An 8,771-nucleotide genomic window follows, 5' to 3' on the forward strand; every position below is an offset into this window, starting at 1 on the left:
CTTTACAACCAAGTTCAACAATGTGAAAACTTTTTATAGAGCTAAAGGTAAAACACAGAACTTCACAAACACATATAAAAAAAAATACACACACAACCACTGTATTCACATAAAAATGGCCACAGCATGGGCAGGACAGGGATCTCAGCATACACCTACATGGGTTTCTAAATATAGAACAGATCAGGCTCTCAGATATTAAGAGGTATCATAATTGTCTCTCTGCTTGAATTTAACTAACATCTTATCCAGATATTACCAAATGGTCCTTATATATCCATCAATCTAGCTACATATTTTCAGGGTCTCTGGTAAATTTGCCAATAATTCCACAGAGGTCTGCAGCCTGATCTCACTGAAAAAACATTTTTAATTTCCCAAACCACATTTAGGATGTCATTTCTTCATAATACATGTGGCAAAAATCTCCATTGCATGAAAAACTTTTCACTAAAAATAAATTTGCTTGGATCACAAAAAAAATAAAAATAATTAGCATTTAAATGATGTACAGTCTTAGGAAGAATCAGAAACCCCAGGCTCCAATCAGTATCATCTTACAAAAGTACACATCCCCTTGCCTAGTGTTTCCTCCCTCTCCTTTCCTTTTACAAGCCAGAACAGTCTTTCAGGACAAACCTTGTTATCCCATCATAAATCCTCAAGAAAGCTTTCAAAAGCTGTTCCCTCAACTTCTCCTTCCTTTTTTCATACTTTTGTTCCTCTTCCTTTAGAATGCATTCACATTTTGTTCCTTACACTTTTAGTATGCATTCTAACCATTACTTTTTAATGATCATACCCTGCTTCTGTATGGAATGGGAGTGTTCAACAGAAAATCATGGATCCCTTTGTAATTTAAAATGTATAACAAACATTTATTGAACCAAAATATACAACAATACCAGAGAATCTAAATAATTCAAAACACCAATATAACAAATACGCAAAATAAAGAAAATCCACTATATAGGCCAGAATACATTAAAAAAAAATAGATTCACCCAAAGGTAGAGTTAAATACCTCCATCTTAGACCTGAGTTTGCTCAAAAGCACTTTAAAAACCTATTGTGAAATCATTAAAAAAAGATATAAATAATCCTTCATAAAATGGAGTGATGAAGACCACTTTTGGAATGATGTGGCGCCAAAAGAGGTGTTTTGTTTCCAGGAAACCTATGGAATTTTTCACTTGAATAATTTGATGAAAAAAGAGGTCATTTGATTCTTCTCTTTTAGAGAGTTCAACCATTTATTGCATCTAAGGCTTGAGGGTTAAGGGTTTATACTGCAATTGCAACACCAAATATTTTTAAATGTGCCTATTGTAGAAAGACTTTTGCTTTTTGATCAGTCACAGCTGTTATAGTTTAAAGTAAAATTGTACAGCAGAGTTCCCTTGATGTAGCAATCTGCTTCCACATAAATTTGAAAACCTGTACAACTCTTACTTTACCATCCTTATTGGGAGAAACATCTGTAATCTAACCATGTGTATGCAAGGAATGTAAAAACATTGAAAGAATAAATAAGGGACAAACAAAGCATTACCAATCGCATTAGTATAGACATTTCACTGCCACATAAAATTACCTTTCATGTGTCTGAATTATTATATGTGTGCATTAATTTAAATAAATTATTTCCTTAATCAGTCATACATGGAATTTGGGACTGAGACATATCTTCAACAAACTTGTTTTTTTTAGAGGTCAGTACATATCTGTCAATTTTATCATTGTATTTCTTGTGTTGAAAAATATGCACCTGTGTCTGTTTGTATTGCATGGCCTCAAATGGAAATATATGATTTGGATTCACTTGGTTTCCATTTTTATAACTATTATCCATAAATATGCTCGAGGTGCTCAATACCATAAGTAAAATACATTACCCTTTTCATGTCAAATTATAAAGTTAGCATTGAATATCAACTCTGGTTTGTGGTACATTTTAAATATATGAACTTTGTTGCACTCTATTATGAAGTTTGTTGTTTTTATTTGGCAGGATGAAGACAGAAAAGGTTTTGACACAGTTGTGATATATTTTAATTTGGCTTTAAGCAGTTAGGATAACTCTAAAAATGCAAGTAGTGCTTAAAAGCAATTTTATTACATACTGTAGTAAAAAGTGCAGACATTTAATTTTGTGAGTAAAAGGAAAAATATGAAGGTGCGATAAATAGCAATGATGTCATTATGTTGCTGCAGCAGAACTAGCTAGCTCAGGCTACTTTTGTTTAAAACCAAGTAACTATGCTGTTTGTAATTGATGTAGCCCTGTATACTAATACAAGCTAGGCTTTAGAGAGTCAGTCAATCACTTTGCTATTTGAATGTTATGTTTTATTTATCTGTAGTCAGGAAATATTATTTATGTAAAAATCACCTTGGTTGATTGTAACATAATTATTTTAACATTTCTTTTCAATTCAGAATCATATTTTATACATTTATATTACTTCTGTGTTCTAGCTACTGTGAGATCGCCCGTAGCAACTGGGGGTGTTTCAAACAGGAAACAGGGCCAGCAGGTTTAAAAGTGCATCAGGGGTTTTATTCACTAATACTATTTCCACACAAAAACAGGTAAAATAAAACAAACAGCAAATCAAAGCCTGGCCACTTACTGTTAGTTCCCTTTACTAACAATCCAGCCCAACCTAGTGCTGTGCAGGACTCTAGGGCTCTAACTTTTCCAGCTCACCAGCCAGAACAGATACGCAGAAAAGAGCAGGCTGGGAGTTTATATCCCCAGCCTAATTTCCAGGATGGGTTTTAGCTGAGACAATTATACTTAAATATCCCCAGGCCTCTTTAGCTCCCCCATCTGGCCAAGAAGCCTATTGTCATTCAGCCTGGTACTTCAGCACCCCCTTCAGGTCAAAAGGAAAACTGTCTGATAACACAGAAAAATACTCTGCCTATGACCTGTATCTGGGGCAAATGTACCTATGATCCTGGATGAAACCCTGGGTCTTCATTGGCCAGATGTTACACTACATAGGACTGATCTAAACAGTAAGAAAACTTGGACAGAAAAACTGAACAGCCCACAGCAACCAATTAGACTAAGCATTGTTTTTGAACATTTACTTGTAAAACAGCTCTGACTGATTTCCGTAGGCAAAAGCACCACAATCTTTGCTCAAACTTTAAACAATCAGCGGGTTTCATTGACTACAAGCAGTCAAGAGTCCATATATATTTTGCTATTTTGCAATAAACTCAGGGATAACAAACAATACAATTTAAGTAATAAAGCAATGCAGTGGTAGTTTGGGGATGCAGTCACCAGCTCTGCTGTACCTATATTGTTAAATGACATCTGTCAAAATTTTTTTTTTCTAAAAACAAAAACCCTCACAGTCTGAGAATTTACACATATCTTTGACTCTTTTTACCATTTATTAGACTTTGCTGCTCTAGGTTCTTAGTTCAGTTCACCAAAAAGCTACCTCTCCAAACCTGGATATTGTCTGTGAGAAGACATTCACACTTTGTTGTGGTGCACTAATGCAAATGTGCAATATGACATGCTAGTATGCTTTGTGTTAAGGTAATCCATTAATTATAAATGGGCTGCCAACACACCACAATGGATGTGCATGACCCTTCTTTAACCACAACTCACCACAAGGTATATGCGTAAAGGTGAGCTGTGGTACCTTGTGTATTGACTTCTACTGTACAATGTGTTGAGATGTTATTTACTATGAATGGCACTGCAAGACACCACACATAGTGCAAGCATGTTGCTATCTGTTGAGGCAACATAAGCTATCTTCCAAAGTGGACAAATGTGAATAGGTGAGCAATGTAGAGCAAGCTTTTTCCTTTGTCCATATTTGTTGGTGCCAACCCCAAAGATTCTTGTCAAAAATAAAGTAGAAATAGACAGAAGGGGCAGAAATGTTTTTACTTGTGGATTTACACAAAGAATAATATTGTACACTTGTAAATTCACAAGTATAAACATTTCAGGTTTTTTGCCACTACAAAGCCCCTATTGTCTTTTTCTGCTTTATTTGTGACAAATGGTAATAGGCCCAGACTGTGGTAGAGAAGCAAAATTGCACTAGCTTTTCATGAAGGAGAGGCTAATATAATTGGTTCAGTGTGCTCTGCAAATGTTTAGAAAAACACTGGCTCCACATAGACAAGTAATACAAATTCTGAAAATAAAGGCAATTACTAGGGTTCGGTAGTCAGTTTCAATTGAATCACTTTCACAGAATTTCTGCCTTTAATTTATGCCATGTAAGATTTTTACACTGAAAAGCATCTGGCACACTTCTTCTTTTACTTTCCACTAGCCACATCAGTCAACTGAGGCTAATAGAGTATTCCTAATTGAAAAGCTTAATCAGTTTTTCCTTTTACATCACTATTACTGCAGCGCAGGGAATCTCTCACTTAGCAATGGATCTGCAATGAATTAACATAACAAGGATATCTAGGTACTATTTTAGTAAGGAAGCATTCAGATTTCAACCCCACAAAAAACCCTCATTCCTTTGGATCAGTTAAATATGGGGAAGAGGCCATGTGGGGGGAAAAAATTGAGGGAGGGCATGTGGAGTGGTATGGTACAGGAGGGGGGATGCATTCCCACTCTAAGCCATGTGAAAAACCTTCCTCCACTAAATGGTATTTAAAAGGCAATTTTCACATTGGAACATCTTTCCGTAGTAGTGTGCAAGTCACCGTGCTTTATTTGCAAATAGTTTGCCCATAGCTCTAATAAAAATTTTTTCACTTTGCCTAAAAAACAATATGCAACCCACCAATATTTTTATACAGTTTTCATTAAAATTTCAACAAAGTGGAAGTGGACAACTAAGTGGAACTAAGTTTCAGTTAATAACAATGTTATTAGTTTGATATAATAACAACAACCTCCATTTCTTTTTGCCATTTTGCCAGTTCACTTATGTGTGCTGATTCTATCATGTCTGGAGATATTCAGCGTTTGGCTTGTCAAAACCTTTTCATTTAAACATGCAATCAAAGATTAGTTCTAGCTAAAACAGTACATCGTAATGGCATTAGTTTTATTTGTGGAGTTAGAACAAGAAGATTATCGTCTATTACATGTCACTTTGAATGGAATTATTATCATTAAGTACTGTGCTATAGTACAAGGTAATTAGGCTCCTAAGCAATCTAAATTTGACATCATCCAGATATTCAGTTGTCTCTAACAAAATTGAGGACACTTACCTTGCTGCACATTTTAAACCAATCAGTTAGTGATTGTTCTACAAAGCATAAATTAATGTGCTTATTATTTGACAGCCTTATTATATATAGTGAATACTATGCTTTTGACTTTTTTTATGATGGCATATGTTGCAATACTAAAAATATATTTTCAATTCAGAGCAATTGAACATCATAATACCATGATAGCAAAAAATATATTTTTTCTAGGATTATTACTTTTAGCTCTGTCTGAGTATTGTTAATGGGTTAACTTTTTTAATAATTTACAAACATATAAAGCTTTTTTGTTAGTACATCTGAGCACCAAAGAAACAATGGAGATAATAAACCTAAAACAAATGTACCTTCACTGGATTTTTTTGGACACATTTTCAAAAGCTTGCCATCAGCAAATCCTTCTTTTATTCATCCATGAAACGCCACTCTGTGAGACTGTGATTACCTGCACAAACAATGGGGAAGAACAAGACGTATTATATGCTATATATACCAAGTTACCTACAATTCTGCAATATGGTATACTAGGCAAGTGAGCACAAATTCAGTACTATCCATGCAATTCAACTATTACCCTATACAGCAAAACATTCAAAAATACAAATGCCATGAATTAACATAACACATACAAGCTAATAAATATATCATTTTATATTTACTAAGGTCTTGTAACATGCAGTAATTTTCCCACATGTGTAATTTACTTGATTTGTTTTTTGTATATCTGTATTCTTCTGTGCTCTTTTTGTGTCATTGACACAGGTCCAAAGCCTGTTGACAAAAGTCTATTCTATTGATTTAAATTTTCACCCATTTTCACCTGGTTTATATAAAATTCCTAACTAAACCTACAACTTTATTGAAACCACAAGACACTACACAAACCCAGATCCCTACTTTTGCCAAACGCTCCTGAGTGTGCCCTCTGGTAAATGGTGTAGTTCCTTCTACTAATTATTATTATATTATTTCACTATTGTGCTTTATAGTAACAAATAGATCAGCAGGAAAAAACACAGCACCCGGTGGGACATGTACTCTTTGATATCCTGGCAATTTCAGTTAACCAAAGCACCAAGACCTCTTCAAAGACTGAAGATTAAAAAGTGTGTACCCTATTCTAAGCCCATCGGTATGGGACAAAGTAAGGAAAAAGGAATACTGACCCACAGTCATTGACAGTTTATGTTGCTGTTCAAATTTGGACTAATTCCAAATCAACTAAAAAAATCCAACATATAATTCAGTTTTTTTTTTAAATCCAACAAAATACCTTGTTCAAGCTAGCTCATGTTACTCCCCTTTTTGTATATTAGGAGCAGCCATTTTTTGTAATAGGTAGTGGGCAGTGTGACCCAATTGACAATGTAAAAAGTGGCTACCCCTAACAAGCATTAGCCAATGGGATCTATGAGATCTATTTACTATGATTACAAGGTTACAGTTGGTATTTACATACATATAGCACTTGTAATCCTGTAGGAAACACTACACATATAGTTGGCAAGTTAAAGTGCAGTTGGGATATGGAATAAAACTTTTTTGGCTCGACTAGGCCAAGTGGTCCTCTAACTGAACAGAGGCAAATTTGAATATTAGTACTGACAGGATGCCCAAATATTATTTCAAAGGGTCTTGCAACAGTTTTCAGAAAATCGATGTATAGAAAGTTCATCAAATATATAGGGCTCATAAACTCTGTTAAGGCTACTCTGGTGGTTCTAAAATAAATTAAACTATTGTTTTTAGACAAAAAAACAATGAGTTTTTAGTACTTTTTTTTTTTATAAATACGCACCATTATTGTGGATAACTCACAAAAAAAAAAAAAAAAAAAATGTCTGGCCCTTGCTAAATATTTATCAAGGACCAATATTTTTTTTTTATGTAAGTTGGATTCATTTTTATTTATATGAGTATATTTATAAAGCAAACAATCTCAAATTCACCGGCTGGTTCTTTTATAATTTAGTTATTACAATATCTTTCACTGTCATTAGAGTATGAATAATTTAACATTAAAATAAGTGATCACAGGAGACACTGGAAGCAACAGGAGGCACAGGTGACTCAGGGATATCCACAGGTGGACAGGAACACTGGAACAGCAGGAAAGTTGGTTGGGAACCAACAGACTGGACAATGAGGGGTTAACACAGGAGCTGGACAGAGGAACCCTTGAATTACCCAACAGGTGTACAAGAACTAGCTCAACAGAACTAGGGGATCGGCACCAGTAGAGACACATTGCACGAACATTGAGTGCAGTATGTGAACCAGCTACAGGGCTGGTTAAAAGGCTATTTTCTGATTGGCCAGCGGATTGGACAGAATTGATAAAGCTCGGAAACAGAGGCAGGCCCAGAGTCAGAACTGACCACATGCGCAAGAGAGAGGTATCTGCGCTTAAGTGAGCAAGAGGTAAGTGTGACATTTGCACTCCCCGACTGCAGTTCAGTTTAAGAAGCCTTATGACCCTCACACTGCTCCAACACGTTACACAATTTACACCATTCATGGTGAGTTTCTCAAAACAGGATCTGCTCTTGACAAACCACACATCAGAAGGCCTCTACTACCACCAGAAATCTTTGAGCATGAATGAGACTCTCCGAAGCTGTTGGTATGGTGTGCAATTTTTAGCACTGGGTTGATTGGACCATTTTTCTTCCATGATGCATCCAGTAACATGACCACTGTTACAGAGGAAAATTACCTGGTGATGCTGCAGAAAATTGCTGTGCCACAACTTCAGGCGAGGAGTGATCTTCCTGATGTTTTTTTTTCAGCAAGATGGAGCCCCTCCACACTTTGCCAGGTTAGTCATAGATTTCCTAAACATCAAGTTTCCTGACCAATGAATTGGTCAAAGGGGTCCCCTCAAATAGACTCCGCACTCCCCTGACCTTACACCTTGTGACTTTTTTTTGTGGTGCTATTTTAAAAGCAAAATGTATGTCACTAAGCCCCGTAACCTCTCACAGCTTGAGGAAAGAATGTGCACGGCCTACAACAAGGTCAGGGAAGAGATGCTGCAAAACACCGGAGGCTTGCGTCTGAAAGTGGCTGAAAGTTGTTGAAAATGGTGGCGCTCATGTAGAGGTATACAACTAGTCTTCAAGGCATTTAATGGTAATAGCAAACCTATCAGCTAAAACTGCAATGACTCCTTTGATGATGCCTAAAAATGAATTAACTCAGTTTCTTGTGTAATTTTTTAGAATTCATTAAAAGTGTATACTGACTTTTGGGACAACCTGTATATGAATGTGTTCTGAACTTTACTTAGCAAAAGATAAAAAAAATGTTTTCTTTTTTAAAATTACTTTTTAACACAGAAAAGAAATAAAACTATATAACTAGTTAAATGATGTTAGTCAGATGTTAGTAACATCTGAACATTCGGGCATTGTAAAACATACCTCCAATTTAAATTACATTGTTAATTAATGAAACATGTTTTAGTTACACCACAAAGGAGAAACAATCTGGAATAACTCAACAATTAGATAAAAATGATTAAATCAACCCAAAATAATCCACTT

Source organism: Pyxicephalus adspersus, chromosome 3, assembly GCF_032062135.1.
Source record: "Pyxicephalus adspersus chromosome 3, UCB_Pads_2.0, whole genome shotgun sequence".
Taxonomy (NCBI): Eukaryota; Metazoa; Chordata; class Amphibia; order Anura; family Pyxicephalidae; genus Pyxicephalus; species Pyxicephalus adspersus.